The sequence below is a fragment of the Antrostomus carolinensis genome, unplaced genomic scaffold, assembly GCF_000700745.2.
Source record: "Antrostomus carolinensis isolate BGI_N321 unplaced genomic scaffold, ASM70074v2 scaffold21310, whole genome shotgun sequence".
Classification (NCBI taxonomy): Eukaryota; Metazoa; Chordata; class Aves; order Caprimulgiformes; family Caprimulgidae; genus Antrostomus; species Antrostomus carolinensis.
Window position 1 is genome coordinate 4,553 of NW_010289426.1, and position 8,021 is coordinate 12,573.

The 8,021-nt window shown below is 44.3% G+C and overlaps 1 protein-coding gene across 1 annotated transcript in view; it reads left to right on the plus strand.

Annotated features, from left to right (window-relative positions):
• Positions 1 to 8,021, plus strand: part of LOC104526876 (transcription factor CP2-like protein 1) — a gene marked incomplete at its 5' end in the record, with an annotated part of 26,506 nt that overhangs the window by 289 nt on the left and 18,196 nt on the right. The window lies entirely within an intron of this gene.

An 8,021-nucleotide genomic window follows, 5' to 3' on the forward strand; every position in this document is an offset into this window, starting at 1 on the left:
CACTTAATTTTAACATTTGTATACCAGATTGTCAACTGATTTAAAATAATGAAGTACCATTGATTTAACTGTTGACTTAAAGCAGCATTATAGTGTGCACAGTTCCCTGTGGCCAGGTACTGGCTTGATCTCAGACAATTTAAACTGCAGCCTCCTACCTTCATTATAAAAAGCCAGATTAATTAAGCAGATTGGCAAATTCTGGGTTGGGGAGGGCTCTTAACATTGCAAGTCTCCAAGTGCTGCTGGAGGGCATTGCCAGAGGGTGAGTCAGCAGTGTCCAAGGGCTCCTTGGTGCTCTGGGCAGAGTGTGGCATCACTCCCACTGGCTGGGTGATGTGGTTCTGCTCAGTCACTAACTTGACAAGTTGCTGGGGTTCAGTGCAGCAAGGTCTTCTATAGCTGACCTCACAGGCTAATTTTTACTCCTGGCTAAACAAGCACTGTGTGTTTCTCTAGGCTTTTTTTATCCCTTTGGCAGAATTTGTGCAGACACACCTGTGGTTGGAGCTTGGCTGTTTCTTTGCAGCACCTCCTGCACGTGAGTCCTGGAGAGATCAGACTTCTGAAGGCACAGATTATGCTAAAACTTACTACACTTATTTTCTGTCAGGTTGTAAACAAGGGTATTAGCCTAGCAACAAGCTGAAGGCTGTCTGCCCTATGTTACAGAGATCCTTTCCTGCTTCAGGACACTGCCCCAGCTCTTCAGGCTTTATGCACCAAGCATGAAGCTCACTCAGGTGCTGCTCTGGCAATGTTCCTCTCAATGTTTGTGCAAAACAGAGCTCTGACCTCCTTTGGGCCCTGATCTCAGGTATATCTGGCTGCTTGATCTGTGTTGTTAGATGGTAGACCCATGGAGTCCCCCTAGGAAGATCAGCTGTGTGTTACAGGCTCTTATCTGAGGAGCCAGATATTTCCAGTCATATAAGCTGGCACTGTGCTGTCTTGCAGATCAAAAGATTCTTGATACTTGTGACTGTCTTCCCAGTTTATCCATCTAAATACGGCAGGCGCCATGAGGTGGTACAGGGCATATCAAGGTGGGGGGGAGGAATGAGGTTTCCTGTGAAACACTAAGTTCTTTCCTGTTTCAGAGTAAAAGATTCTGTTGCGAAAAGCAATTGATGGCCAAATATTTTGGCATACATGAGGTAGTGCCTGCTTTTTTACCTTGACAGGGCAAGGTTAGACAACTCTTTACACCAAATCATGAGTTTTAAAAAATGCTGTGACTAGAGCAGTCTATGTTTTTCTTATATAAAGTGAGACTGTTACTGCCTTTGCAGATAGAGCATGTTGTGTTAGGCTTTCTCCTGCTCACTATCGCAAGGAGTTGTCTCCTGCTCCATCTTGACACAGTACTGACCCATTTCCTTGGCAGACCACCAGTTCTCATAACTTCTGCATCTGTTCTTCATCCCTCGAGGGGAAAGGTGTCTTTGCAGAATACACCCTGGAGAGCAGGAGTCTGGACAGGCCTGGAGGAACAAAACAAGGATGATGTGGGCAGGAACCATGTGGTGGGGCAGAATTGGGAAGGGGCTAGAGGGAAGAAGTGGGCACTCCTTAGTGTTGTTGGATTTCCACAGTGGATGGAAACGGCACTTCTTCCTGGAGGGTCTTTGAGGTGATTAGTGGTAAAAGGTGATGCATCTCCTGACAGTTGGATGGCTCACTGCTTTCTATTCCGCTTGGCAGGGAGCTTCACAGCTCTGCCTGCCACCTTCTCAGAAGCATCCTCACCTCACTTAAGCTCCCAAGCAATTTGTCTTCCTTCTTACACTGAGGTGCTCTAGATTTTTTGAACAACCTCTTGAAATTCAAGGTGCTCTGTACATAGATGGATTTTTTTCCCCCCTCGTACCTATTTTAAAAACCATTCTGCTCCATTCCAGCAGGTTGCTCTGGAGTCCACGCTACTGGCTGCACTCTTGCTCCCAGCATTGACCATTTCTGGCAGCAAGGGCAGGCCTTGACTGTAAATTTGTCTGACATGTAGTCTACGTTGATACGAAGTCCCTTAGATGGAAATCTCTTGCCTGTGCTAGTTAGGAAAAAGGGATTGGAGTCTGCTCTCATGTGGGTATGAGCTGCTATGAGAAGCTTGTGTGTTCATTGAAGGTATCTACAGATGTGGGGAGAAGAGGATGCTGGACACACCTTTCAACTAGCTGTGGTCAGAGTTGAGGAATCTTAATTTCTCTTGGTGGAATATCAATGAGGACATTGCCTTTGGTTAAAAAGAGATGAGGATTTGTCTTTCAATTTCATGAAAAAGAACCAATTTGAATTGGCAGGTAACCTGATTTCTCCTAGAGGCTTCTGTTTAGGAACTTCTAAATAAAAGGGTATTTGATGTTTTTCACATCTGTGTCAAAATCATGTTCCTCATGCATTGACCTTCTGTAATAAAATAGGACATGTGTCTGTTTAAAAGCAAAAATTGAAGTGTTTGAGTCAAATTTTCTTTTCCTTTCATCAATACTTCTCTGTGGGAAACACTTGATTTTTGAGCTATATAGTTTCCCAGCATGTACCTGTTGTGTAAGTATTTTCCCATCCCTTCTTCAGAACCAGAGGAGGGTGCTGCAACTCTTTACTTTGACCTGTTCAACACAAGCCAGGGAATCTCACACTGATCTCAGTTGTCCTGCCTGAGCTACAGCGAAGTGCAAGTTAATGACTGACAGAAAGTGAATCCAGTTAATAGAATGTTGTTGTATGAGCCTGAGGAGGTGTGTGAAGGGGACCTCGAGGCAGCACAAGTCTCTGGAGCCAATACTTGCAGCCTGCTGACACAGTCAGCAGAAGAACTGACACTGTGGTGCTGTGACCCAGCTGCAGTGCCATAGCCATATCATGAAGCAATTTAGACCATTCCATACACCTTATCACCTTGCAGCGGCTGTAAGCAAAGGGACATCTCTTGCACCTTACCCTCTTTCTGTGCTGCATATGGTCTGGCCAAACACTGTTACACAAAACTTCCCTTCTTCTTTGTGTGCTTGAGTTTTGTGATGGATTACTTTAGCAAATGGGTAACTTCATTAATGGATGTCCTTCCACCCTGTCTGTGCTAGTGAGAGCTTCAGTCATAGCTGGCTATTAGTAGGGCAGATGTGGCTGTCCCAACTCAACAAAGCAATTCACATCAAGTTTGGTTACTTATACAAATCATGAGGCCTGGGTTGGGGGTTTTCTGCTTGCTGGGTGACTCTTGCCACTTGCTGTCCAAATGTTCATTCCTGACTCAGGCTCTTCACCACTCAGTTACTGACCTTTTTGTCACTGTGAACTGGCTCTGCTCCTTGCCCTGAAACACTTATCCAGTTGTGACTGCTTCAATGGCAGTTGGTGAGTGGACCAACTCAGGAGATAGTCTATATGCAGAACTGGATAGAAGAAAGGTTGGGTCTGATAGAACTGTGGAGTGGGGAAAACTGGAAGAACTGGGTAGGAAATTGAAGGACAAGTTGCACAGCAGAGATGGAAGAGGAACTGCTGGAGGGATGCAGGTGATATCTGAAAGGATTTCATATGGGCTAGGAAGAAGGGCTGTCCACTGTCTCTGTGTGCAAATGGGAGAGGGTTCCAGGCTTGTGGAGCATACTGCCTTGCTTCTTGCTGGATAGACCCAGAGAGACACTCAGTGGAATTGAGGAGGAAGAGGTCTTTGGCCTGGACTCTCCACAAGGGTGAAGGAGGAAGCTGAGAGGACTCCTGAGCTGGAGACCAGTATTTTCAGCAAGAGCAGGGGAAGCACTTGTGAGGGAGCATAAAGGAGTGAGCTTTGCTGTTGTGTTAAGTTGACTTGGGGACACTCAGCAGTGGCAGGCTCCCAAGCTTGTCTGCTCCAGTTTGAAACTGAGTGCTCCGCTGGCTGTAGCTCTAGAACCAGCCTGTAAATGAAGTAACTAGAGTCAAATTCTTAGGTTGGTTTCCAAAGACTGACTCATTGCACTTGTCCTTCCCTGTCTCTTTCCCCCCTTGCCTTCCCACATTCCTTGAGAAACTGGAGCCAGCGTCCTTTTAGCCCAAATTGAACATGATCTTAGTTTGCTAATCCTTGGGGCAGTTCTTACATTAAGACATCTTTACTGGCCCTCAGGAGGATTAGTCATCCGATGGGACAAAGTATAGACTTATTAGTGTGGTATCTTAACACCAATCCACCTTCAGTCCACAAAACTGCTAAAGGTGCTGTGTCCTCACGTTAGGAGCTGCTGCTGGTGTCGCCCCTTTGGTTAGGGATCACATTTGTCAACAGAGCTACACTGTCCAGAAGTCTGCAGCACAAACATCGCCTAACATTTTTGGAACTAGCCCGCCTTTTAGCACTATTTCAGTGTCTCTTGTGGATAGGGATTTTCAGGCAAACAATCAGCTGGTGACCATATTACAAACCGCTGCTTTAGCAAAATGGCTTGGTGCAGTTTCATATTCCATGGTCTGCAGTCATATGGGGTGTGGTTTGACCATGGCTGGTTGAAACTAGTTTCAAACATGGACAGAAATGGAAGCAATGAAGGTGGATTCGGAAATTGTAGCAGGAGGAATGTGGAGGAAACAAGCACTGTACAGTAGATCTGAATGCTAATAAATGTGAGGAAATAAAATCATTCCTTTAAAAAACAAAACAAAAAGCCAAAAAGCACAAAAACCTGAAAGTCATTGCCCAAGGGAATCAGCTTGTACTGCCAGAACCACATGTGGACTGTGAGCTATTCAAGTCATGATTTTGTTTCATGACCAGCATTGGGTTGGCTCAGAGCCTCAGATCTAAATTACTCCAAATAAAAGGTGGTTAAGGTTGACAGCAGGGGGTCACTGAGAACAGGCTGTGTGAAAAATCCAGCCCTGTCCCCCAGTGGTACTTCAGAGTAACTGTCTGTCACCTGTCTAAAGTTTTCCTGGGCCCTGTTCAACTCTACAGATCTGTGATATGTGACTTGTGGTTCTTGGCCGTGACAGGATTTTTAGTATACAGCTGGTTAGGGTTAGGAAGGCTGGCCATCTCTGCGTTACAGTGTCTTCCAGGAGTCATCTTTATTGCCAGTCCTAGACAGTTCAGAAAACAAATAAGCCAAAACCCCAACCATGAGAGAAAACCACTGACATCTGAGAAGATGGTATTGGGAGCGTTGCTGTAGAGGTGCATAAGCAACAGATGCCTCATGGAGCTAAATATGAACTTAGTTTGAGTCACACCTAGATGAAAGCCCCAAATTTCAGCCCTCAGGTGCAAGGACACGTATTCAGCTTCAAGACACATGCATACACTGGTGCACTTTAAACTGTGCTGTGTTTAAAATTGCTGGGTGTTTGTCCTGCCTTAGCTTACTGGAGACATGTCCTGGTCTCTCCTCCAGAGAAAGGTGCAGAAAGCACTGGGCAATGAGTAGCTGAAGAGGGCATCTTGAAGCTGACTGCTAGTTGCTTGGGTAGGAGATGAAATCGCTTGCAGCAGAAGAGAACATTTGCCTCCTTTAAAAAGTCTAAAGTTCAAATTTGGTTGTCTAATCTTCTACAGCCAGAGAGCTCAGTTTTAGACACTGAGATTTACAGTAAATGAGAAAAGCTGTTTTGTATTGACGTTAACTCCTACGTAATTGAGTTTTTATGGGGTCACAACTGTCTGAATGTTTGTAGATTTCCTGGAACAATTCTTTGTTTGCCTAAATGAAGTGTAGAGAAGGCTGAATGACCAGCTCTGCCTGGGTGTGCTTCTGGTTTAATTATAGCTCTGTTTGCGGGGATATTTTTGCTTTGTCCCATGCTAAGAACTGCCTCTTTTCCTAACAATCACTGCCATTACTGACCAGGCCCTGGGTATTTCAAGGAGCTCTGCTGCTGGTGGCCTCTCTTGTGTGATCATGAGCTCCACCCTTGCCTGAGATCACAGGCACAACAATGACTTTGTGTCATCGAGATGGTGAATATCACGTGCTCCCTGGTGGCTGCCCACCTATGCATCCTTGATCCCTGATCATTGTGGGGTGTCATACTACTCTTTGACCCCTTTCCACTACATTCCTGGATTTGGATGGCTTAAAAAATGGCTAACAAAGCTGGTTTGTCTTTCCCGTTTCTGAGACTGGCTACTTGGTATTTTTGGTTCTTGTGGTGCACCTCTTTGTCTTTGGAGAAGGAATTTGTCTCCTGCTTGACTTTGAAGACAGTTCTGAGTAGGTTTTGGTGTCTCAGCTGAAGCCATTAATTGTGCTAGCAGCAATTTCCCCATATGTTTGGCAGCTCTGTCTTCACTTGGCAGCCCAGGATAAACAACCCTGTCTCCAAACCACACTATCCCTAAGCTCACTATGAATCTTGCTTCAGATGACAGGGCACCTCTGCATAAGTAGAGCATCTGACTTCTGTTGTCTCTAGGACACTAGAATCTCAGTTGTCTTTTAACCAAGAGGCTGTTTTCTATTCTTTCTGTAATCCTTTCTTCTGTTGCTAACATCTGGATGAAATTCAAACGGGATTGTGAATTTACTGGATTGTAGCCTGTGCACAACTCCTACTGGAAGCCCCTAGACTGCATTTTGTTCTCCCACTTCCATAAATCTTCAATATCTGTGAAGGAAGGAAGTGCTCAGAAGTTCCTCTGAGTGTAGTGAGAAGTAAGAGAATATCTGTAAGATTTTTTTCCTTATATTCCATGTCACTTTCTTACTTTCCTTCATTATCTATATCTACTTTGAGATTCTTATAATTATGATAGTGAAATATTTGCCTCTGTTTTTACAGCATTTGTTGTCTGTCTCAATGTACCTATCAATCTGAGAAGTCGTGGAAATTTTTCGCTAACTCGCAGTGTCCTATCAGATCACATTTTAGGTAGCAGTAAGAAGCTTGGAAAGCACTGTAGGTTTGACATGATTAGCTGTTTTTGTGGGTGTAATGTATGATGTCTTCTTTCTAAAGAGGCTGGGGAAAAAAAAAAAAGCTTTTTTTTCCCCCTTTGCTTCCTTCCAAGCATTTATTATGTGTTCCTGAAACTAGACAGCAAAGTACTTCAGCACTGAGATTCCTTTTGTCCTAGCTCAGTGCCACATTGGTGACCTGTGTCCAAGGTGCAGTCTGCTTTGGTGGAACAGTTGTCAATCACATCTTCTCCCCTGCTCTGTGGTAGGCACAAACTGAGTAGCCAGGTGCAGGAGTGGGACTTGCTTTCTCCCAGTTTCTTACTGCAGAAATGTGGTGAAGGAAGTGACTTACCTGAGGGCATCTGAGGGAGCTGCTGGGTGGGGTCAGGAGTCTATTCAGCTCTCTGCATCCCTCTTCAGCACCCTCACCCAGGACCATTCTTCTTAGTTATCTGGAGTTATCTGCAATTCAAGTAAATATTACACACAAAACTACTCTTAGAGAGCTATAAAACCTGTTGTCCAAATTGACTTAGAACAGGTTAAAACCAGAAAAAGCCTGTGTTTTTTACTTACACAGAGGGACTGAGGTTTTCATCTGAGCTGGACAGATGTGACTAAGATAGTCCTGGGTGTTTCAAATACGTGCTAGAGAAGTGGAAATACAGGAAGAAATTATTTTCACAGGGCAGAATTTTTTTCAGCTTTCCATCAGAAGTCCATAATTTCTTCACTGATTAATTTGTATTAAAAATCAAAGTTTATACCATGGCTTAGATTAGGTGGGGTAAGTGTACAAGGTCCATGTAAGAGAAGCCCAAGTGCACACAGTGAACTTAGAAACTTGGAGTGTTTCTCTGTCTACTGGCTGGTTTTGTGTCCTTGATTTAAGGTTAGACTGTAGTTTTGGAGGAATTAAATGTACATCCCTCTTTTGAGCGGAAACCACTGTAAAGGAAGAGTGTGTCTGTTAGTGTCTGTTAGCTATGAAGTGTCACCACTGTAAAATAGACCATCTTCAAAAGTCTGGGAAGAGTAGGGCTCAGCCAAATGTTCATATAGTAAATGAGCACTGAAATTTTCTTCCAGCAAACTTGGCTCTGAGGCATATATTTGGCTTTCCCACAAGAAAGAAGTAGGGAA